Source organism: Heterodontus francisci, chromosome 11, assembly GCF_036365525.1.
Source record: "Heterodontus francisci isolate sHetFra1 chromosome 11, sHetFra1.hap1, whole genome shotgun sequence".
NCBI classification, from domain to species: Eukaryota; Metazoa; Chordata; class Chondrichthyes; order Heterodontiformes; family Heterodontidae; genus Heterodontus; species Heterodontus francisci.
Window position 1 is genome coordinate 73,370,705 of NC_090381.1, and position 25,800 is coordinate 73,396,504.

The following is a 25,800-nucleotide window of genomic DNA, read 5'->3' on the forward strand; positions in this document are numbered from 1 at the left end:
TTATTTGATTGTAGAAATAAACAGGAGATCATAAACAGAGCATATTGTAATATTTGCAAACAAGCCTTTTCTCATTCACTCCATTCTCCAGTTCATTATCATTACCTCCGATTAATTAAAATAATTAAATAAAATCTCTAACAATAGCAACGCATTCACAAGTTATTAATAAATGTATTGATCTCAGGAGAGGTACAAAGGCAGAAATGTACATTAACATCTTCATGATGTTGCATTTGAAAAAAAAACTACAGGAAGAACTGTCTCATTTATAATGTGCTCTAATGTTCCTCACTTGCATCTACTCTGGAGTAGCACAAGCCCTTTGAGTCAGAAAACAAATATTTGATATTTGCACATTTTTTTTTATTCATTCATGAGATGTGGGCATCGGTGGCTAGGCCACTATTTATTGCCCATCCCTAATTGCTCTTGAGAAGGTGGTAGTGAGCTGTCTTCTTAAACCGCTGCAGTCCATGTAAGGTAGATATACCCACAGTGCTGTTAGGAAGGGAGTTCCAGGATTTTGACCCAGTGACAGTGAAGGAACAGCGATATATTTCCAAGTCAGGATGGTGTATGACTTGGAGGTGAACTTACAAGTGGTGGTGGTGTTCCCATGCATTTACTGCCCTTGTCCTTCTAGTTGGTAGAGGTCGCGGATTTGGAAGGTGCTGTCTAAGGAGCCTTGGTGCGTTGCTGCAGTGCATTTTGTAGATGGTACACACTACTGCCACTGTGCGTCCGTAGTGCAGGGAGTGAATGTTTGTGGATGGGGTACCAATCAAGAGGGCTGCTTTATCCTGGATGGTGTCGAGCTTCTTGAGTGTTGTTGGAGCTGCACCCATCCAAGCAAGTGGAGAGTATTCCATCACACTCCTGACTTATGCCTTGTAGATGGTGGACAGGCTTTGGGGAGTCAGGAGATGAGTTACTCGCCACAGGATTCTGAGCCTCTGACCTGCTCTTGTAGCCACTGTATTTATATGGCTACTCCAGTTCAGTTTCTGGTCAATGGTAGCCCCTAGGATATTGATAGTGTGGGAATCAGCGATGGTAATGCCATTGAATTTCAAGGGGAGATGGTTAGATTCTCTCTTGTTGAAGATGGTCATTGCCTGGCACTTGTGTGGCACGAATGTTACTTGCCACTTATTAGCCCAAGCCTGGACATTGTCCAGTTCTTGTTGCATTTCTACACGGACTGCTTCAGTATCTGAGGAGTCGCGAATGGTACTGAACATTGTGCAATCATCAGCGAACACTCCACTTCTGACTTTATGATTGAAGGAAGGTCATTGATGAAATAGCTGAAGATGGTTGGGCCTAAGACACGACCCTGAGGAACTCCTGCAGTGATGTCCTGGAGCTCAGAAGATTGATCTCCAACAACCACAACCATCTTCCTTTGTGCTCGGTATGACTCCAACCAGCAGAGAGTTTTCCCCCTGATTCCCATTGACCTCAGTTTTGCTAGGGCTCCTTGATGCCATACTTGGTCAAATGCTGCCTTGATGTCAAGGGCAGTCACTCTCACCTCACCACTTGAGTTCAGCTCTTTTGTCCATGTTTGAACCAAGGCTGTAATGAGGTCAGGAGCTGAGTGGCCCTGGCGGAACCCAAACTGAACGTCACTGAGCAGGTTAATGCTAAGCAAGTGCTGCTTGATGGCACTGTTGATGACACCTTCCATCACTTTACTGATGATTGAGAGTAGACTGATGGGGTGGTAATTGGCCAGGTTGGACTTGTCTTGCTTTTTGTGTGCAGGACATACCTGGGCAATTTTTCACATTGCCGGGTAGATGCCAGTGTTGTAGTCGTACTGGGACAGCTTGGCTAGGGTTGCGGCAAGTTCTGGAGTACTATTGCCGGAATATTGCCAGGGCCCATAGCCTTTGCAGTATCCAGTGCCTTCAGTTGTTTCTTGATATCACGCGGAGTGAATCGAATTGGCTGAAGTCTGGCATCTGTGATGCTGGGGACTTCAGGACGAGGCCGAGATGAATCATCCAGTTGGCACTTTTGGCTCAAGATTGTTGCAAATGCTTCTGCCTTATCTTTCGTACTGATGTGCTGGGCTCCCCCATCATTGAGGATGGGGATATTTGTGGAGCCACCTCCTCCAGTTAGTTGTTTAATTGTCCACCACCATTCATGGCTGGATGTGACAGGACTACAGAGCTTAGATCCTTCCGTTGGTTATGAGATCACTTAGCTCTGTCTATTGCATGCTGCTTACGCAGTTTGGCACGCAAATAGTCCTCTGTTGTAGCTTCATCAGGTTAACACCTCATTTTGAGGTATGCCTGGTGCTGCTCCTGGCATGGCCGTCCTGCACTCTTCATTGAGCCAGGGTTGGTCTCCTGGCTTGATGGTAATGGTAGAGTGGGGGAACATGCCGAGCCATGAGGTCACAGATTGTGGTTGAGTACAATTCTGCTGCTGCTGATGGCCCACAGCGCCTCATGGATGCCCAGTTTTGCATTGCTAGATCTGCTCGAAATCTATCCCATTTAGCACGGTGATAGTGCCACACAACACGATGGACTGTATCCTCAATGTGAAGGCGATACATCGTCTCTCCTACCAATACTGTCATGGACGGATGCATCTGCGGCAGGCAGATTGGTGAAGACGAGGTCAAGTATGTTTTTCCCTCGTGTTGGTTCCCTCACCAACTGCCGCAGACCCAATATAGCAGCTATGTCCTTTAGGACTTGGCCAGCTTGGTCAGTAGTGGTGCTACCAAGCCACTCTTGGTGATGGATGTTGAAGTCTCCCGCCCAGATCACATTCTGCGCCCTTGCCACCCTCAGTGCCTCCTCCAAGTCGTGTTCAACATGGAGGAGTACTGATTCATCAGCTGAGGGAGGACCGTAGGTGGTAATCATTAGGACGTTTCCTTGCCCATGTTTGACCTGATGCCATGAAACTTCATGGGTTCCAGAGTTGAAGTTGAGGACTCCCAGGGCAACTCCCTCCCTACTGTATACCACCGTGTCGCCACCTCTGCCGGGTCTGTCCTGTCGGTGGGGCAGGACATACCCGGATATAGTAATGGCAATGTCTGAGACATTGTCTGTCAGGTATGATTCCGTGAGCATGACTATGTCAGGCTGTTGCTTGACTAGTCTGTGGAATAGCTCTCCCAACTTTGGCACAAGCCCCCAGTTGTTAGTAGGGAGGACTTTGCAGGGTCAACAGGGCTGGGTTTGCTGTAGTCGTTTCCGATGCCTGGGTCAATGTCGGGTAGTCCGTCTGGATTCATTCCTTTTTATTGACTTTGTAGTGGTTAGATACAACTGAGTGGCTTGCTAGGCCATTTCAGAGGGCATGTAAGAGTCAATCACATTGCTGTGAGTCTGGAGTCACATGTAGGCCAGACCAGGTAAGGACAAATTTCCTTCCCTAAAGGACATTAGTGAACCAGATGGGTTTTTACAACAATCAACAATGGTTTCATGGCCAAAATTAGAATAGCTTTTTCATTCTAGATTTTTGAATTAATTGAATTCTAATTCCACCGTCAGCTGAGGGGGAATTTGAACCCATGCCCCCAGAGTAATACCCTGGGTCTCTGGTTTACTAGTCCAGTGACAATACCATTACGCCACCGCCTCCCCATAGCAAATATTTCAAGCAAAAGTTAGTTGGCTAGTAAACCACTGTTATATACATGGCGTGTACTCTTCCTAGGTATGTTTATTAACATGTAGAAATAAATCTTGAAAAATGCAGATTAAATGTTGCATTTATGTAAAACAAAACACCTTTTGATGATCTCACTGACTTTGTCATGTTTCACTGACTGAGGGACATCTGTTGCATGGAAAAATTATTCTTATCAGCTTTCCAGATGATAAATAAGGTTGCTACCTGTATAACTAGCTGAGATTTGTTGTATCGCAGGGCTACATTGAACCTTTGCTTATCACTTTCAGCAATCATTATGTAGAGTTCTTTATGCTTGCAGAATATAATAAAAAAAGGGTTCAAGTATAGATTACGGAAGAAAGTATAGCATATCGACATTCAAAGAGTAAAGAGAGTAAAAAGTAAAGTTAAGCATAGCCATAAGGTCACATAAAACTATGACCCTGATTTTTACTCTAGGTCAGCTTTGGGCAGGTGAGCTTACATATCAGTTGAAAAAAATATTCACTTCAGCCAAAAACAGATCTGAGGTATTTTAATTCCCAAGCCTCATTATAATCTGGCTGGTTAGTTTCCCATTGAATTTGCTGACCCGATTGGAAATCCATCCAGTTCTGGTGTGTAATTTCCAGTGGGTCAGCCAGATGCAACAAAAGAATGCACCCCATAAAGGGTGGTTGTGTTCCTTTGTGGCTTCTATCATTTCTAAGGTACTGGAAGAAGAAGCTTCTAGGAAATGGGTTGCGGCCACGCTGCCAGAAGCTCAAAGCATCGCTGGAGGTGCTTGTGCAAGGGGTGAGCTAAGGTGAGGAGGGAGCCTGTTTTTCAGTAATCTCAGGAAGGTTGCCAAACACTGTCCACCCCGCCTGGAGAGAAATTTCAGAGGTCACCTATTCCAGGAATATCACGCCTAGGATCTAGATACAGTGCAGGAAGTACTTCAGAGAAAGCAGAATAAAGAAAGTGAAAACACCTATGCAGGGAGTAAGTTAGTTACTCTGAGTGGCATCAATTTTTTTCTGCTGTTTCCTCTAAAAGACATAGGACATCCAGTTAATTGTCCAATTTTTAGCTTTTAGTGAAATAACCCAAACTGGCTTAATTCCCTAAATTGTTCTCAGAAGTCTAAATGGTGATCATCCCTGGTGCATATAGAACTATGTCTGCATTATGTTTCAAGACAACATGCTACTTAATTATCAATGGAAACTCATAGTAAAAAAAAGGCATTATTTCCTCATGTTAACTGGTAAAATAGGTAAAAATAGCTGTTATTTTCATCTCTTTTGGTACAAATTCAAATTCAACTTAATGATACTTTCTTTGCAAACATTATTGTCAGTAATTTCGACTGCTGTAACTTTGGTGGAAACCCTGGGTACGCTGCTTGAAAGGGTTTCTGCCAATCATTCACTAAAATTATAATGGCTGATTAGGATGTGAGGAAATTCCTGGCCTACATCTTTTCTTCATTGGGGAAGTGTGTATAACAGAGAGCAACATTAGGTTATACTGTAGACACTGAAAGCTATGAAGTGTGATGTTCAGGTGGCAGACCAGAGTTATGCAACTGACTGGACCATGCATTGAGCTTAACAAAAAGGGAACCTCTCTGCATCACAGTTTATATGCGTGGGCAGAATTATACTCCTTGGTGACATGTGAAACCTTGGATTTAAAGTTTGCATTGCTTGTTTACTTTGTAATATATATTCTGAGTGGTTGGGCAGTAAAATCTCTGTATTTATATCTGTGTGTACACAAGAAAGAATACAAAAACAATAACTATAGAAAGGAGAGACATCCTTAAAGGGCACTACCACCATTGGAAATGAGGTGTGTATGAAAGGTCTTGAATTTAAACAGGGAGCTCTTTGGCACTGAAATCCCAAATTAGCCTGCTTCTGCTTTCATGTCAGTGCATATTGGAAACTGCTTTAAGTACATGGCTGCAAATGTGTAAAGGAAATTTACATGTTTTGTACTCTAGACCTAAGTTACACTCTGAGACAGATGAACAGTTTTGATGGATAGTAACCATACACTTTTTTTAAAATTACATTTATATCACCAAGTGTAATGTCATGCTACATCACAATTTTTTGATGTGGATGTGGATTTTTGTGGTCATCATAATAAGATAAATTAAGATGTCAATTGTGAGGAATGGGATACATTTTCTTTTTGAGCTGCCTTTTTCCTGCATCAAGCACTGCCAGATTAGGCATGGCTTAGATGCTTGTTAAACTCTCCATACTATGCAACAACATGCCTGAACCTGCCATCACAAGGACACTTGCTGCATTTTTGTCATATTTTTCCACACCAACCAATCTTGTATCTTCTTTGCCAACTTAATGTTAATTATGCATGTCGACTATCAACATTTCACACTGACTTTTGCCTAGCCCTATTAGCACGCCAGCTTTTGCTGAACGAAGCCGACTGTTTTTGTTACCTGAGGCACTTTTTGTTAAAGTTGCCTCAAATGTTTTCTTGCATGCATGTGCAAATCTGCAGACGGGAGGAGGAGACCTGCCTGCCAGACCAAGCAAGCCTGGATGGAAATCGCTGAGGAGGTCAGTAGCCATGGGATCATCCCTTGAACCTGGCTGCAGTGCCGCAAGCTGTTTCATGACGTCATACAATTCAACAAGTTGTGTGTACCACACATTGCTTTCCTTAGATACCTACTTGTAGCTATGCATGAGGGTGATAGTACTAGAAAAGGAATGCCAACCCAGATATGCCAATGGGCCCTGACAGCAGCATTGTCTGTCATAGGCATGGCAACACCTTGGGGAATGGCACTGGTCCATCAGAGCGGACTCCTGCACTGCCACTTGTGAGTGACCACACACAAGAGGCATTCCTGTGACACCATCATGGACAGTCAGAAAGCCAACAGCACAGGCATTGTGCATGTCTTTGTCAGACAACTGATAATGTTCATCTATGTGCTTGCTAGAGAAGATGGCACACAATGTGAAGGAAAGGGTAAAGACCGGCAGTGGCATCCCCTCCCTCATAATCCTGACCCCCATAGAGGAGGAGGTTCTTGAACATGAAGGACTGCATGGGGGTCAGTCTGTCATAGATGGTGAGATAGGAGTGGCGACACAAGAGAGTGAGTAGCCCAATGGATGGGCACAAGGGATCCTTTGGCAAACACAAGGCATAGTGCTCATTAGCCACCACTGGTCACATGGAGCTCCACACTAGGAGTAGTCTGAAGGACGTGATGGAATGCGCATTACTCTCTAATTAATCTTCACGCTCACGCAAGACAAAGACTAGAGCAGACAGTTCCAGAGACCGGGGGACAGGTGTCCACCCCTGAGGAGGATGTGGGAGCCTCAGTGGATGCACCATCAAATCATTCCCCCGCACCCTTCACCACTGCAGACACTCTCACGTTGGTGGATATTTGCTTGCGAGTAGATCTGGGATCACTATCTGGAAAGCACAGCACAGACATGCCCAAGCATCTGACGAAGGCTGTGACAGCCGAGGCCACCAATACTCAGAGGACTGTGAGATTCCAGGGCAATGCTGAGCCCCAGGCTGATGACATGCCTCTGGAGTCATCAGCAAGGCAACAGATGCTAGAGCTGCAGTGTGAGGTGCGGGAACATCTGGAAGAGTTTCCAGAGGCTATGAGCACCCTGGCAAGCACGATGGAGGAGTCCATCCAGGTCATGAGTGCTGCTATGTCTCTGGCATGTGTACACTTGGCTTCCTCCATCGAGAGAATGGTGGCCCTGATGGAGAGCCATATCCAGTAAATCATCCAGTAGATGCCGGAGATGCATACAAACCTGCCAACTCCATGAACTTTGTGCAGCAATGGTCAGAAGGTTGCAGGGGCGAGGCACCTGGACTCACTGCCGGGAATTCAGACATCTCAGGTGAACAGGGTGGTGCAGGTGTGCCTTGAAAGGGAGGAGGAGCGGCTGCCTGATGAAACTGGGGGCTCCTGTCAGGGTGCTCCTGGTGTGGACAGTGGCTCCTTAGCTCCTCACCTAGCTGCACTCAGGGTTCATGGGTTAATACTTTGTTAAAGCATGCTGTCTTGCAATGTTTTTGTTCTCCAATAAATGTGTAATGTGACAAGGCAAAGGGTATCCTTGCATTTCTTTGGGTCGTTGGGACTTCAGGAAGACCCTGGCTCCATCAAAGGGTGCAATGGGTGTGACTACACAGTGTGAGCTTGATGCAGTCCCCATGCCGCAGTCTAATCTCTTACTGGGTGCAGGTAAATGGCAAGATTAATAAAGGAGGCAGCAACAGGGCTGCAGAAAGGTGAAGTTTTATTGAACTGCATGGATCTGTTATTAAGGATCATGTGAAAAATGCCTGTATTAGCATGTCCCAAGCCTCCCTTGCACATATCTCATGGCACCTTGCCTGTGGCCCCTGGGGTTCTTCAGCATCCTGCAATGGTCATCACCTTCCTCCATGTCTTCATCATCATAGGCGCCTCATGCTCCCCAATATCCTCATTGTTCAATGCCTCTCCCCTCTGTAGTGCCAGGTTTTGCAGAGTGCAGCACATCACAACAATATGCGAGACCCTTGCTGGGCATACTGAAGGACTCCACCAGATCTATCTCGGCATCTGAACTGCATCTTCAACTGCATCTTTCCTATGGCCTGCTCAATGGTCACACGAGTTGTCCCATGGCAGGTGTTGCACCTCTCTTCTGCAGCAGGGCTTGGGTTCCTCACAGGCGTCGGTAGCCACATCTTCAGTGGGTATCCCTTATCACCCAGTATCCATCCTTGAAGGCAGAGGGGGTCCTAAAAAGCTCTGGTGCCTGGGACTGGCTTAGTATGTAGGCGTCATGGCTGCTCCCATGGAACCGTGCACACACCTGCAGGAAGCGCTTGTGATGGTCGCAGACCAGTTGTACATTGAGCAAGTGGAGACCCTTTCTGTTGATGAAGGCTGCTGCATGGTGAGTGGGAGCCTTGATGGCCAGATGCTGCAGTCAATTACACCCTGCACTGGGGGGAATCCAGTGATGGCCCCAAACCCTATAGCCCTCTCAGCTTGGCTGTCTGGATCAATGCGAAAATGCACAAACTGGCTGGACATCTTGAAAATAACATCAGTGACCATCTTGATACAGTGATGAGCCGCAGACTGAGCATTCTCATACATATCTCCAGTGGATCCCTGGAATGATCCTGAGGTGCAGAAATTCAGCGCCACGGTGACCTTCAGCATCACTGGCATTTGGTAGCTGCCACTTCCCATGGGGCTCAGCTCGTCCTCCATTATGACTCACAAGTCTGTGATGACCTCTCTGAAGAGACAGAGTCTTCGGCAACACTGCTGTTTCGACATTTGAAAGTTGCTGAACTTTGATTGGTAGACTCTCTGTGTCAGGCAACCCCCCTCCTCCCCACCCCACCCTGAGGCCGGTGCTCCTGCTGCCCCTCTGGTTGCTGCTGCTCTGCTGCTTGTGGCTGCAGATCTCTCTGTCTCTGATGTTCCTCCTCACTGGAGGTCCTGAAGCCAGAGTGAAAAGGTACATGGCAGGTAGATGCACTCATTCTCCAGCGCCTCTTACCCCTCTCCCTGCTTTACGCACATAAGTTTGCACTCTGGTGATATGCCATTGTAGTGCTGGCAACTTTTCCCCTTCTCCAGATTGACAGTGCCAGTGCCCATGCTGTTCCACCTTCCCTGCCAACCATGCTCAGATTCACGAACCAGAACTGACCTCCCACTAGCTCACCGCTTCCGTATACCTGGCGAGGCTCTGAAGACCTGTGGTTCCCACAGCACTGTTTGCAAAATCTGATAATCCTGGTAAAATTGAAGTTAGTTGCCTAACAGGCTTAATGACCTTCCCGCTGTGTGTAAGCATGACGTCCTCCCGCCATGCCAGCCACCCTTCAGAATATTCAGTTGTGACCTGAATGCTTTGGGCTTTCGTCCCCTGACATTCCATCCCTCCCACCTCCCAGCCGGACCCCAAAGGGCCTAGAAATTTCAACCCAGTGTCTCAGCTTATGTGAGCTTTCAAGGTGACAAAGAATCAGAAAAAGAATCACAAAAACAGGCCATTTGTCCCAATCGGTCTATGCAGATGTTTATGCTCCATATGAACCTCCTACCACCTTACGTCATCTCACCTATTAACATATTCATCTATCCCTTTCTCTGTCATGTACTTATCTAGCTTCCTGTTAAATGCATCTATGCTATTTGCCTCAACAATTCATTTGGTAGCGAGTTCTAAATTCTCACCACTTCATCCTGAATTCCTTATTGGATTTATTAGACACTGCCTTATATTTACGCCACCTAATTTTGGACTCTCCTATGAGTGGAAACAACTTCTCATGTCTATAATAAAAGCAAAATACTGCGGATGCTGGAAATCTGAAATAAAAACAAGAAATGCTGGAATCACTCAGCAGGTCTGACAGCATCTGTGGAAAGGGAAGCAGAGTTAACGTTTCGGGTTCCGAAGAAGGGTCACTGACCCGAAACGTTAACTCTGCTTCTCTTTCCACAGATGCTGCCAGACCTGCTGAGTGGTTCCAGCATTTCTTGTTTTTATAACTTCTCATGTCTACCTTATTGAACCCCTTCATAATTTTAAAGACCTCTATTAGCTCACCTCTCATTCTTTTTCCTAGGGAAAATAGCCCCAGTCTGTTCAGTCTTTCCTAGTAGTTGGTATGGATGGCTAATTAAGTGTTACATTGTTGGCTCATGTGCTCTGGCTCAATCTGTTCAACTATATTTTACAAAATGGCACTGGATACAGAGAAAGGAGCTAGAAAACTGCCTTTCCAGGTCAAATTCAAACCCACACTCAAAGGTGAAATGTAGTAATGCAATGCACTTTAGCATTAAACAGTAAAAACTGAAACATCTGCCTGGGCAATCAGAGTGCTAGCCTATCCAGATATGCCCTTTAAAACATCTTTGACCAAGTATTCCAGAGCTAGCGCTTCAAGAAGCAATATAGTTAATTATATGCCCATGGGATGCTATGCCTTTCTGTATGACGTCACCAGAAGGACACATGGTTTGCATCAGCACAAAAATAGTATTGATGTCACCGTTATAAGAGGTGGACAATTCATTAACTTTTAAAAATGAATAAAAGGGCATATGCTAAAGAGAAAAACTAATTTAGTTGAATACCTACACTTAAACTAGTTAGTGTCCTTTTTCAACCAGAACAGCTTAATTTCTCAGCAATTGCAACCATAATTGTAACAATATTGCAATTGCAGGCTGGTTATGTTTATTGAAAACACCATGGAATTTCCTGAGTGTTTACATCCAGAGACACAGGTAATCAGGGCATAAAATAAATACTCAGCATTAAGAATCAAGTAAAGTTGGGCACAAATATGTTATGTACATAATTACAGTACACCTATAATTTCTCGCTTTTATGCTCATCTATCGATCCCTGTCCCCAAATGCATCTCAACTTATTATAATGGTTCTGCCCCAGGTTAAAGAATTTCCTGCAATTACTCAGTTCAAAAAAGGTGTAAAATTAAGCCCAGCATTTTGGACATAGCAGGAAACAAAGTTAATTTTCGGGGCTTTTTTTTGCTATTTTAGCTCTTTTTAAAATGTATCCTCACTGAGAACTGCTCTGTATTTTCTTTTTCTTTCAATACATTTTTATGGCAAGAGTATAGATCACATTAAAAATTGAAAAGCTTCCATGATTGCATGTTTTTGAACATCCTGTGCCTGATAGTTAGATGGCTTGAAGCCTTAGTGTTCATACTTAAATAAAGAATGTATAGTGTGAGTTGGTTGCTTTCTTTGTATCTCAATCGTTTATGCTGATTTCCACTTGTTTGCATTCAATGTTTACATTCTGGCATGTGTGAATTGGCAGGGAATTTGGGTATAATTGGACATTTGCTAAATTGGTGCATGAATGGTGTCATTTCAGGTGTACCTTCCCAAATATGCTTTCACAGGAAATTCCACCTCTATAAGATGTTATCTTGTAAAGAAAGCATTCCCTGATTTTTTAAGGCCAGTATATCAAAAGTAAAAGGCGGAATTACATCTGATTTGCTGAGAGAAACCAAAAAATACAATGGGCTGAATTTTACCGCGCCCCAGTGGGTCGAATAGTGGCGTGGGGGCGGATGGGGGCGGCGTAAAATTGAGTGGGAGGCTCCGGGAGGCCTTCCCTTCCCGCTCCCGCCTCCGGCCAACTTTACAGTGGTCGGGCAGGTGGTGGGGGGGGGGGAAACGACCCGCCCGCCCAAGGTCAATCATGTCCTCGCCAGCCTCCACGGGTATTTTACCCATGGCAAGTGGGCGTGCTGGGCAAGTTAAAGGCTGCCCAGTGATAGCTGCTGGCCTTTCCGCGTGTCGGGGGTGGGGGGGGTTGCCTTGGTAGTCAGGCACAGGGTGCCCGATTGAGGGCTCTCAACCCACCCCCGGGACCCCAAGACACCCCTCCTCTTCCCCCCAAACGACACACCCTTGCCTCACCGGGGTGCGCCCGATTCCCTCGCTGAGGCATCGACAACCTACCTTGGATCCCGGCTGCATGGCATCCTCCTCGGTCGGCTGGGCTGCAGTCCCAGCAGTGGCCACCTCTCCCAATGGCGCTGCTGGGACTAAGAGCTGCCGGTCCGCTGTTTGGCCGGCAGCTCACTGAGGCAGGACCTCCTCCCTCAGGCAGGTTGAAGTCCCACCTTGGGACGATTAAAGTCCAGGGACCCATAAAATGCGGTCAGCTCCCTGGGCTAGGCAGAAGCGGGTTCGCCACTGACTTTTACGTCGCTGGCGAAGTTCCATCCGCCTATGGTACAATCCAGCCCAATATTGCAAAATCACGTGGGAATAAATCACCTGAAGTTAACAAAGCAATTACATATGTTTATTAAATAATAGGGTGCTTATTTGGTAATGTATTGTGCTTAAAGATCATTTGCAGGCAACATGTCAGTAGACATCTGCAAATAGTTTCTAAAAGGTGTGTATTTAAATCAGCCTTGTTAAAAGTAATTTGCAGAGTGTGCAAGTAAATGGCAAAGAAGGTGGCCATGGGTTAAAACTGTTTGCAGATGTATGATACAGAATTTAAACAAATAACTCACAAAGAAAAATCAAGTACTGACAATTTAGTTGTATGACCGGCTAATGGAAAGTTGATTTGCAACAGTTTTCGTAACTATCGCAAACTATTTTAATGTGTCCTTCGGGTACAATGCAAATGGCGGAAATCACATTTTGTATTTGCAGAAACATATCTATTAGTTTTCACAGAATAACTGATAGCCAAAGCAAACTGTAATGGGTGCCTGTAATATTCTTTCTTTCTTCTTTTTTTCTTTTGGGCCTCCTTATCTCGAGAGACAATGGATACGCGCCTGGAGGTGGTCAGTGGTTTGTGAAGCAGCGCCTGGAGTGGCTATAAAGGCCAATTCTGGAGTGACAGGCTCTTCCACAGGTGCTGCAGAGAAATTTGTTTGTTGGGGCTGTTGCACAGTTGGCTCTCCCCTTGCGCCTCTGTCTTTTTTCCTGCCAACTACTAAGTCTCTTCGACTCGCCACAATTTAGCCCTGTCTTTATGGCTGCCCGCCAGCTCTGGCGAATGCTGGCAACTGACTCCCACGACTTGTGATCAATGTCACACGATTTCATGTCGCGTTTGCAGACGTCTTTATAACGGAGACATGGACGGCCGGTGGGTCTGATACCAGTGGCGAGCTCGCTGTACAATGTGTCTTTGGGGATCCTGCCATCTTCCATGCGGCTCACATGGCCAAGCCATCTCAAGCGCCGCTGACTCAGTAGTGTGTATAAGCTGGGGATGTTGGCCGCTTCAAGGACTTCTGTGTTGGAGATATAGTCCTGCCACCTGATGCCAAGTATTCTCCGAAGGCAGCGAAGAGGGAATGAATTGAGACGTCGCTCTTGGCTGGCATACGTTGTCCAGGCCTCGCTGCCGTAGAGCAAGGTACTGAGGACACAGGCCTGATACACTCGGACTTTTGTGTTCCGTGTCAGTGCGCCATTTTCCCACACTCTCTTGGCCAGTCTGAACATAGCAGTGGAAGCCTTACCCATGCGCTTGTTGATTTCTGCATCTAGAGACAGGTTACTGGTGATAGTTGAGCCTAGGTAGGTGAACTCTTGAACCACTTCCAGAGCGTGGTCGCCAATATTGATGGATGGAGCATTTCTGACATCCTGCCCCATGATGTTCGTTTTCTTGAGGCTGATGGTTATGCCAAATTCATTGCAGGCAGAAGCAAACCTGTCGATGAGACTCTGCAGGCATTCTTCAGTGTGAGATGTTAAAGCAGCATCGTCAGCAAAGAGGAGTTCTCTGATGAGGACTTTCCGTACTTTGGACTTCGCTCTTAGACGGGCAAGGTTGAACAACCTGCCCCCTGATCTTGTGTGGAGGAAAATTCCTTCTTCAGAGGATTTGAACGCATGTGAAAGCAGCAGGGAGAAGAAAATCCCAAAAAGTGTGGGTGCGAGAACACAGCCCTGTTTCACACCACTCAGGATAGGAAAGGGCTCTGATGAGGAGCCACCATGTTGAATTGTGCCTTTCATATTGTCATGGAATGAGGTGATGATACTTAGTAGCTTTGGTGGACATCCGATCTTTTCTAGTAGTCTGAAGAGACCACGTCTGCTGACGAGGTCAAAGGCTTTGGTGAGATCAATGAAAGCAATGTAGAGGGGCATCTGTTGTTCACGGCATTTCTCCTGTATCTGACGAAGGGAGAGCAGCATGTCAATAGTCGATCTCTCTGCACGAAAGCCACACTGTGCCTCAGGGTAGACGCGCTCGGCCAGCTTCTGGAGCCTGTTCAGAGCGACTCGAGCAAAGACTTTCCCCACTATGCTGAGCAGGGAGATTCCACGGTAGTTGTTGCAGTCACCGCGGTCACCTTTGTTTTTATAGAGGGTGATGATGTTGGCATCGCGCATGTCCTGGGGTACTGCTCCCTCGTCCCAGCACAGGCATAGCAGTTCATGTAGTGCTGAGAGTATAGCAGGCTTGGCACTCTTGATTATTTCAGGGGTAATGCTGTCCTTCCCAGGGGCTTTTCCGCTGGCTAGGGAATCAATGGCATCACTGAGTTCCGATTTGGTTGGCTGTATGTCCAGCTCATCCATGACTGGTAGAGGCTGGGCTGCGTTGAGGGCAGTCTCAGTGACAGCATTCTCCCTGGAGTACAGTTCTAGGTAGTGCTCAACCCAGCGGTCCATCTGTTTGCGTTGGTCAGTGATTATGTCCCCCGATTTAGATTTGAGGGGGGTGATCTTCTTGATGGTTGGCCCAAGAGCTCTCTTTATGCCATCATACATTCCTCTGATGTTTCCGGTGTCTGAGGCCAGCTGAATATGACTGCATAGGTGTTGCCAGTAGTCGTTTGCGCAACGCCTAGCTGTTCTTTGTGCAGTACTTCTGGCTGCTTTAAGTGCTGCGGATGTTAAATCGCTGGGGGCTTTCTTGTAGTTCAAAAGTGCAATGCGCTTAGCGGCTATGACAGGTTCCAGCTCTTCATTATGAGATTGAAACCAGTCTGCATTTCTCTTCGCACTTTTGCCGTAGGTGGTCAAAGCTGACTCATAGATGGCGTCTCTGATGTGGGCCCACTTGGTCTCAGCATCCCCTGTGGGAGTGTTTTGAAGGGCTGTTACAAGTGAATTTAGAAATTTTTGTAACAGTTGTGGGTGAGAAATTCTGCTCGTGTTGATGCGCGGGTGGCCCTTCTGCTTGGAATGATGCAACTTCTTTGGTCTGAGTCTAACCTTGCTGCACACCAGGGAGTGGTCGGTGTCGCAGTCCGCACTGTGGAAGCTGCGTGTGATTTGAACACTGTTTAAGGCGGCTCGCCTTGTGACAATGAGGTCTAGCTGGTGCCAACGACGTGATCTTGGGTGCCTCCATGAAACCTGGTGACAGGGTTTAGTGTGAAAGAACGAGTTGGTGATGCAGAGGTTATGATAGGTACACAACTCAAGCAGTCTCTGCCCATTCTCATTCATCCTTCCAACGCCATAGCGCCCAAGGCAGGAGGGCCATGAGTCATGGTCGGCCCCAACCCTGGCATTAAAGTCCCCCAGCAGGAATAGGTGTTCGGTGTTGGGGATGCTGCTAATGATGTTATGGAGTTGTTCATAGAACTGGTCTTTAGCTTCAGGTGCGGAACAGAGTGTTGGAGCATAGATGCTGAGTAGGTGTACTGGACCAGAGGTGGTGAGCAGTCGGATGGACAGTATGCGTTCCGAGCCATTTGAGGGAGGCTCTATCATGCTGAGCAAGGAGTTTCTGATGGCGAAGCCCACTCCATGCTGTCTTGGTTCTTCAGGATCCCTGCCCTGCCAGAAGAAGGTGTAGTCTTGCTCTGCTAGAGAGCCACTCGCGGGGAGGCGAGTCTCCTGAAGTGCTGCAATGTCCACATTGAGTCTACTGAGCTCGTTGTTAATGATGGCGGTCTTCCGAGAATCGTTGATTTGTGCAGGGTCTTCCGACAGGCCAGGACACATAGTTCTGACGTTCCAGCTTGCAAAGCGAAGGGCTGGTACCTTCTTTCCTTTTTTCATGTTGTTTGGTGCGGTGTATCAGTCCACCTTTCGGGCAATGACCCTGAGCTCCAAGCACCCATTGAAGCAGGCAGACTGTGGCGGGACAGAACCTTATTGACCGGGGGCTGCCCGGTTTGAGGCGGGCGGTAGCTGTCCAGTGAGGTGCAATGACCTCTCCCACCGACAAAGGCAACCCGTGGCGCCCAGTTTCTACGCCAATTTATCTGGACTTATAACCCGTAACTGCTGCCTTCCGTGTTGTTTCAGTCGCTGTGAGGCAACTATGGAGTGACCTCTCCATGGCGCATGCCTGGGCAAATTTATGGAGGTTGAGAGTTGCCCAGTCGTCAAAACCCCCCTCTCGGCCTTTCTGGTGGGGTCCAAAGGAGTGCAGGACACGACGTTTGGCACCAGTATGGCTGCAGGAACTGCCGGAAACATGCCAAAGGTGACACATGACCGCCTACGGGGTTCCGCTCCGGATTTTCTGTTAGGGTTTACTCCCTTAGCCTTGGTCTCTCCCGAGACGCCCACAAGGCAGTGGGGTTGTTGGGGCCCCTACACAGGTGTAGGATGGTGCCGGTGGGAGGAGGGGATGCAAGGGGGAGGGGTAGAGGGAGGGGGTGGGGGGGGGTGCAGGGGAAGGGGGTGCGGGGTGAAGATGGTGCGGGGGGGTGCGGGCTGGGACGGGGTTGTGAGGGGGTGAGCTGAGAGGGTGGAGCAGGGAAGGGGACGGGGGTGGGGGGGGTGGAAGGGGGGTAAAGGGGGGGGGAGGGGGGGTGGAATCTGGTGCAGGTAATAAGCCATTTCCTCAGTGCCCACCATCGACGTCCGGAAAGCTCATCTACGTCCTTCGGGAGGTGAAGCATCATTTGGCAGACTTAGAGGTGATTACATTTGCTAAGGGTTTTTTTTTTTGCAGTGGTTTAAATAAAGGCATGCAGCATTGCCGACAGTGCGCTGCAGATGCTCTCCGAGCCATCTCCCGCGGGCGCTTTGAAGTTGCGGCCGGGGGGGCCGTTCGTGGATGTTTTGGGTGTTCGGGGCACCTTTTCACAGGACTTCTCTCGGGTCCCGCAGCTCCTTCTTCACCTCAATGGACTTACCGCATGCCGTGGCTGCAGACACTCTGGGCGGTGAAGACAGCAGGATCGGAGATTGAAGTATCGGCAGCTGTGCTCGTCAGTTTCATCCGGATCAATTTCATTGAGAAAACAAAGAGCAGGTGTGGCTGGGGGAGGGCAGTGGGCCCAGGTAACATACACTAAACTAACTGTTAACTTTTAGATAGGGCTAAAATGAACTGATTTAAAGAGCCAGGGGAATTTAAACAGTTTAAGAGGGCAGATTGGGGGAGAAAACGTTAGGGTAATATAAAGCTACAATAAAGAATACAGATTTCAATTCCTTCAACAACCTCAATTAAAATTAAACATTTTTCTCACAGCATTGAAAAGAGTGGGTATGTACAGTACAAGATTATAAGATCACGTGATAATTACAGATGAGGAAGACCATTCTGTCCATATTCATCCATCCATCCAGAAACACACTATTGTCCCCCAATTCCAATAACTAATTGTTTCTTACCTGATTGCAGGGTTTTCACTGCCACCACTGTGCAGATAGTTTACTCAAAATGTTGATCATTCTCTAGTTCCCTTGTTCTACACCCACAATTTAACTTTAAATAATATTCCAGTTTTACATTTTCCATTTAACATTTTATACCTCTCAGATGTCTCCCTCCCAGACTGAGAATCACAAGTCTCTTCAGTATTTCGCCATAATTCAGACTCCTGATCCTGGGCTTCAACCTCATGGATCTTCTCAACACAGTCTCCAGGTCTTGAATGTTTCCCTTATGTCTCAGTGACAAGAACCAGACACAGTACTCAAGGTGCAATCTGATGAGAGCACTGTATATTTTGATCATAACTTCCTCTAACATATATTCTGCTGCTTTGTTTATGCAGTTCAACATTTTATTGCCATCTTTCATTGCTACTCTACATTGGTCACACTTGTTTTGCATCAAGTGTGCTAAGAGTCCTAGGTCTCCTTCCATTTCAACCTTCGCTATTTCAACGGGGTTCATGGAGTACATGTGTTGCCCATTTTTCCTTTCTATGTGCAATACTTTGCATTGACCGGCATTAAATTTCACCAGTCATTGATCTATGCACATACTTATCATAAATCACTCTGTAATTTCTGATCAGCTTCCTCCAATTTCATTGCCTCCCACCCCCCACCCCACCTTTCCCCCAGATTGATATCATCAGCAAATCTGACCACTTTGCATTCAGTTTATAGGTCATAGATTCAATCTGGTCTCCAGTTAGACTGGAATTCCACGCGCCATTCTTCAGGGAAAGTATAGTTCAGCCTATTAGCTGTTTTACTTAGTTGGAATAATCTGTTGCTTTATTCATACACTTAGCACAGTAACCTGATGCCACATGTATTAACTTCTCTGTTCAGACTGTTGATGCAGCCAGTACATCCCACCAACCTGAGGGAATGCTGCTGGCTACAAACTCCTTAGGGTGTCTAGAAGCAGAAAATATTCAACTTAGCTTAAAATGCTCATAAATACAAAGAATATTTTAAGACATGAATTACATAAATTGACAGCACTTGCCGCTTGTGCTAAAAAATAGCCTCAGAAATTGCATGAGTAGCTGCCAATGTGCTATGCCAAATCTTCATACTGCAAATAATTTTTGCACATTAATAGTAGTTTTCAAATCTGAAGGAAAAAGATAAGATTGTACAAAGTTTAGAGATTATACAGCACTGAAACAGGCCCTTTGGCCCACCGAGTCTGTGCTGACCATCAACCACCCATTTATACTAATCTTACACTAATCCCATATTCCTACCACATCCCCACCTGTCCCTATATTTCCCTACCACCTACCTACACTAGGGGCAATTTATAATGGCCAATTTACCTACCAACCTGCAAGTCTTTTGGCTGTGGGAGGAAACCGGAGCACCCGGAGAAAACCCACGCAGACACAGGGAGAACTTGCAAACTCCACTCAGGCAGTACCCAGAATTGAACCCAGGTCGCTGGAGCTGTGAGGCTGCGGTGCTAACCACTGCGCCACTGTACCGCCCACATTTTCAAGTCATGGTATGCTGTTATTAGATGAATTTGCTTTTGTAAATGTCTAACACTAAATAAGAAATTAACAATAGGAATGCACAGAAACCCAAGGGCTTCTGAACCCCACCATCAGTCACAAATGTGGGTCAGAAGCCCGCACCTTTCTTTTCTTCATTTCATGGAATGTGGGCATCGCTGGCAAGGCCAGCATTTGTTGTCCATCTCTAATTGCCCTTGAGAAGGTTGTGGTGAGCTGCTTTCTTGAACTGCTGCAGTCCATCAGTGGCGGGTACACCCACAGTGCTGTTAGGAAGGGAGTTCCAGGATTTTGATCCAGCGACAGTGAAGGAATGGCGATTTAGTTCCAAGTCAGGATGATGTGTGGTTTGGAGCTGCTGTCCTTATCCTAGGTGGAAAAGGTCGCGGGTTTGGAAGGTACTGTCGAAGGAGGTGTGGTGAGTTACTGCATTGCATATTATATATGGCACACACTGCAGCCACTGTGCGCCGGTGATGGAGGGAGTGATTCCTTAAGGTGGTGGATGGGGTGACGATCAAGCGGACTGCTTTGTCTTGGATGATGTCATGCTTCCTGAGTGTTGTTGGAGCTGCACTCATCCAGGCAAGTGATAGTATTCCATCACAGTCCTAACTTGTGCCTTGTAGATAGTGGACAAGCTTTGGAGAGTCAGGAGGCAAGTTACTCGCTACAGAATTCCCAGCCTCTGACCTGCTCTTGTAGTCACTCCAACTGCTGCTCCAATTCAGTTTCTAGTCAATGGTAACCCCAGGATGTTGATAGTGGGTGGGGAGGGGGGGAGATTCAGTGATGGTAATGTCGTTGAATGTCAAGGGGAGATGGTTAGATTCTCTCTTGTTGGAGATGGTCATTGCCTGGCACTTGTGTGGCACAAATGCTACTTGCCACTTATCAACCCAATCCTGAATGTTGTCCAGGTCTTGCTGCATATGGACACAGACTGCTTCAGTATTTGAGGAGAAATGTGAGGTAATGCATTTTGGGAGGGCAAATAAAGCAAGGGAATACACAATAAACAGGAGGATATTGAGAGGGGTAGAGGAAGTGAGAGACCTTGGAGTGCATGTCCACAGGTCCCTGAAGATGGCAGGACAGGTAGATAAAGTGATGATGAAGGGATATGGAATGGTTTCCTTTAGTGGCTGAGGAGTAGAATACAAAAGCAGGGATGTAACGCTGGAACTGTATGAAATGCTGGTTAGGCCACAGCTGGAGATTTGCATACAGTTCTGGTCACCACATTACAGGAAGGACATAATTGTTCTAGAAAGAGTAGAGAGGAGATTTACAAGAATGTTGCTGGGCTTGAAAATTGCAGCTATGAGGAAAGATTGAATAGACTAGGGTTGCTTTCCTTAGGAAAGAGGAGACTGAGGGGTGACTTAATTGGGGCCTAGATAGAGTAGACAAGAATGACCTGTTTCCCCTTGTGGAGATTTAAGATGATTGGTAGAAGAATTAGAGGGGACATGAGGAAAAACTTTTTCACCCAGAGGGTGGTGGGCATCTAGAATTCGTTGTCTGGATCGGTGGTGGAGGCAGAAACCCTCAACTCATTTAAAAGGCACCTGGACCAACACCTGAAGTGCTGTAACCTGCAAGGCTACGGACCAGCTGCGGGGAGGTGGGATTAGATTGGGCAGATAGTTTTTTTGGCCGATGTAGACATGATGGGCTGAATGGCCTTTTCCTGTGCCGTAACCTTTCTGTGGTTCTCTGGACTTGCTTTAATCGACTGCAACACTCATGTATGGTCAATCATTATGTGTTACTATAATATGACACCATTCAATTTTCTTTTCGAACTAGACAACTTCCCTTTGCTCAGTACTATTCTCCATAGCATAGTCATACTCAAAATTGTTTATCAAATATGAGATGGGTCCAGGTATCATGCTCAGTTTGCTGACGCAGCAATTTTTAAATCTATCTAAAATATAACATCTATCCATTAAAATTTGTACGTTGCCTTCAAATTCATGTGTCGCTTTAAAAATGGTGAAAGCAAATCAAGTACTTATTTCAATTAAACAAAGAACCATTTCAGGCAAAGAAAATACTGGATTCACAAAAGACAAAAAAGGCCATTTTAATCTAACATGCATACAAGAAGCTGGCAGGATTGGATTGGACGTCCGATTTTACTTTCTTTTTATTATTATTTACTTTGTTGTTGTTTATTAGCTTATAGAAAGCAACAAAAGATCTTAAACAGAGCATACTATAATCCATACTTTGGTTATGTAACTTTTGTGTTGTACCTCAGCACACATTGGACACAAGGATCCCTGTGCTCAGTATTCAGAACCGGTGTTCCAATCTCCACTCACTGACAGTGTTTGGATTAGGGTCCGAACCCCATCCTTCTGATCCACTGTTGTATCTAACAACAAATTGACTAAAAATCCTTTCCCATTCACTTTTTTGTCTCATTATCCCTAACCCTAAAGTTATCATCACCCTGGACTAGCTGAAAGAAGGATCATTGAATAAAATGTACAACATTAGCAAACATTTCACAAGTTTTCAATAATTGTATTGATCTTAGGAGAGATACAAAGGAAGAAGTGTATGTTAACATTTTGATGCATTCTGTATTTGAAAAAAATATAGAAAGTATTGGCTTATTTCTATTGTATTCTAATTTTCCTCACTTGAGAAACAAATATTTGATGTTTGTGTGTAACAAGTACCTCAAACAAAAGATAGCCAGCCAGTTAAACCATTGGTAAGTTTGTGGTGTTAATCTTCTTTAGAACCTTTATTAACATGCAAAAACAAATCTTGAGATAAATATAAATTATATTTTGCTATTATGTAAAAAAGACACCTTTTGATTAATGCTCAGACTTTGTTTTGAGATTACTGACTGAGGCACATCTGTTGCAAGGGAAGTTTATTCTTATCAGCTTTCCAGAAGGTAGATAAAGTTGCTACCCCTATAACTAGCTGAGATTTGTTATATCACAGGACAACATTCAATCTTTGCTATCTCTTTCATAAATCATTGTGAAGAATGCTTTATGTTTGTAGATAATATAAAACAAGGGTTCAAGTATAGATTACTAAAGAAGGTACAGCAAAATCTTTTCCAGTTGTTTATGGATTCACGAATACATATACTGCACAGTTATGAAGGTCACATAGAACTACGTTATTTGATGGCTTTATTAGTAACTGGCAAAGTGAGATTAATCTTAAGCTAACACAGAGACGGGATCAGATCACCCAGTCATTTTACACAGTCCAATTTTAATTCAATTGCAGTCAATAGATAGTAAATGCCAGTGCAGGAAATGTTAATAGGATTCCTGAAGGTTATCATGATTTTGTATTTAAAGGGAAAGTAATCCCATATCCCTCGAGTGGGGCAAGCAAGCCCATAGTAATTCTCAGGGACACAGGGGCCACCAGATCCCTTTTATTGGAAAAATGCTTGACCTCTCCCCCAGAGAGTGCAGTGAACACCAAAATGGTGGTGAATGGTATTGGAGGGCAGTGTATGCCTGTACTTGTGCACTGGGTGCACCTGGAGTTTAACCTGGTTTTGGGACCAATGACTGTAGGGATTGTCCCTAGTTTGCCTGTGGACAGGGTTGACCTGCTCCTAGGTAATGATCTGGCAAGGTTAAAGGTGGTAGGCCCCCCAGTCATGAAAGAAAGACCGCAGGAGGCCAGAGAGACAGGGCGGTGGCAGGAGATGGTCTCCTGCAGAGTCCCTGAATGTGTAATGGGTCAGGCCCTGATCAAACCAGCTCCCCGAAAGGAGACTGTATTGGCACTGCAGGCAACTGACCATGAGGTCTGCCTGTCTGAGACTTCCTTTGGAAAGAATGAATTAGATGGATTTTCGTAGCTGAGGCACAGCGAGCTGACCCAATATTGCGAGAGTTAGCACAGGCTGCCCAGGCTGAAAATGAAGCAGAGGGAGTCCCTGATTGCTACTATTTAAAGAATGAGGTTTTGATGAGGAAATGCAGTTCACCTCACAAACCTAAGGACAAGGAGTGGACAGTAGTTCACCAGTTAGTGGTGCCACAGAGGTACCAGGGAGAAATATAAAGAAGGCGTTCAAGAGCCTACAGTGGCTGCACATGCCGGTATACAAAAGACCAAAGCTCGTATAAGACAGCACTATGACTGGCCAAAATGACACAAAGATGTGGTGGAGTACTGTAGGAGTTGCCACATGTGCCAGGTTGAGGGGAAATTCCAACCTACATTGAAACCTGCACCCCTAAGTCCTGTACCGATGTTCGGAGAACCCTCCAGCAGAGGGCTGGTGAACTGTAAGGGACCCCCGCTGAGGACAAAGGGGGATAGGCAGGCACATAGCTGGCAAAGGTTTAGAAAGAGAAGGGGAAAAAGTGACCAAGAGGGCAGGTTAAAGGAAGTCCGGGAAGAATCCCAGATGCAAACCTCTACCATCTGGTCAACCAACCCAGAAAAATGTGAAAAGTTAGACCCCACATCCTCCTATGTGAATGCAGACCAGAGTTGCCAACAGCATTTACAGGAACCTGCAGAGACAAAGAGAGACCTCTAGGGGGCAGAGAAACCATGCGGGTGATGCCTCACCTAGTCGAAGTGTCACAGGAGAATGCAGTTAAGTCTGCACAAATACCTGCAGATAGGAGTGTCCCAGAGAACAAAGGGGAGATTAACAAAGACTTCTCCCCACAGTCAGAGGTAAAGCGAACCACCCATCCCCTGAAGTCAAATGTCTTTGCATGACTCAAAGAGTTCAGGATAGACCTGCCCACTAAAAGCTCCCCTTAGAAAGAAAAGGGGGAAATTAAAGCAGCCCTGGCACCCAAATCAAACCATTTTTAATCAGCTTTAAGATTGGAGAATGAATGGAAATGAATGAGAGAAATGCATGGTTTTTCTTTCTGTATCTTATATTTCTCTCAAATTCTGTAATAAAATGCACCATTTTTTTTCCAAATCACATTTGATTCCCCTGGGTGTGGAGGTGTCAGGCAAACCTCCCCCCCCCCACCTGCCAAGACTGAAGCACACATGATTTCGCCACATGAACATTAAAACATAAAAATTGCAAGCCCCTGACTGGAAGGACATTTGCATAGTACCAGACGGTGTTGGAACAAAAGGGACGCAGTCGTTGCTTCCCCAATACACAGAAGAAGTGGTCAGACCAGTTTTAGTCACATGACTAGCTGGCTGTTAAAATTTGAACTTCCAACACAGGATTCGAACTCAGAAAGCTCCTGGCTCCTGGTTTGATAAGACCTCTCTCCTGTGTGCCCTCATCTTGCTTTCACCAGCTTCGGAAACCATTGAAGACACGTAAACTCAAAGAGAGAAAATGTCTCCTATGTGAACAAGGTTTAAAAGGAACCCTGGACCCCAACGAAACGCAAGACCATATCTTCAATCAAGGACTACAGCGAGCTCAAAGCACAGTAACAAGAGATTGGCTCAAACTGTTCCACTTTCTTTTCTTCTGCTCTTTTCTGTCCCTATTTGCATGTGTGTATCACATGTGCATGCTAGCGTGGGTGCGTCGTATATCCGTAGGCACTAACCGTATTAGAGTTTAAGTTTAAGGTTTAATAAATTTCATCTTTCTTCTTTAAACCAAAGAAAGCCTGTTTGTGCTCATTTCTTTGCCTTATAATTGGAAAGTTGTGAACAATGATTCACAAAGGGGGAGCTCAAAACACAGTGTGTTTAAAATTAAACCCTGTTACAATAAGACCAGTAAAGACAGCAAAAGACCCCTAGACACATTTCTCACCTGGCCGTAACAAAGGTTAGGACAGCTTTGGGGAAAATGTAAATACCTTTTCAGCACTGTTTCTGGGAGAAAGGGAGCAGGAGTGCTCCCCATGGCCCGCCTGGCTCCCCAGCATTTAACGCTAAGCCCCATCCAAAGACCCCAGATTTGGGCATCAAAACCTCCACCCCCACCCCCAAACCCGGAATCGGAGCCCCCGAATTAGCACCCTCCATGGAGTTGTGCATTGGACTCACTTGATCCTGCGTCCTGTCCGGAGTCTTCCCCAGCTGACAGGAAATCAAACCTGTCAATCATGTTCCCTGCCCGGAAGTCAACCTATCAAGTACAAAAGACGCATGGAGAAAACTCAGACCTCCAGGTTTCCTTTTCCAAACTCCACCCCTCCCCCCTGCATAATCAGCCCCTGTTAATATCCAGGCCATTAAGTCAGGTTTATGCTGTAACAACTATATAAGGGGCATCGCACGGGCTCAGTACCAACACTGTCATAAATCTGCTCACACAGGAACATAGGAACAGGAGTAGGTCATTCAGTATCTCAAGCCTTCAGTTAGATCATGGCTGATCTGTATCCTATCTCCATCTACCCACTTTGGTTCTGTAACCTTAATACCCTTGACTAACAAAAATCTATCAACATGCGTTTTGAAATTGTCAAT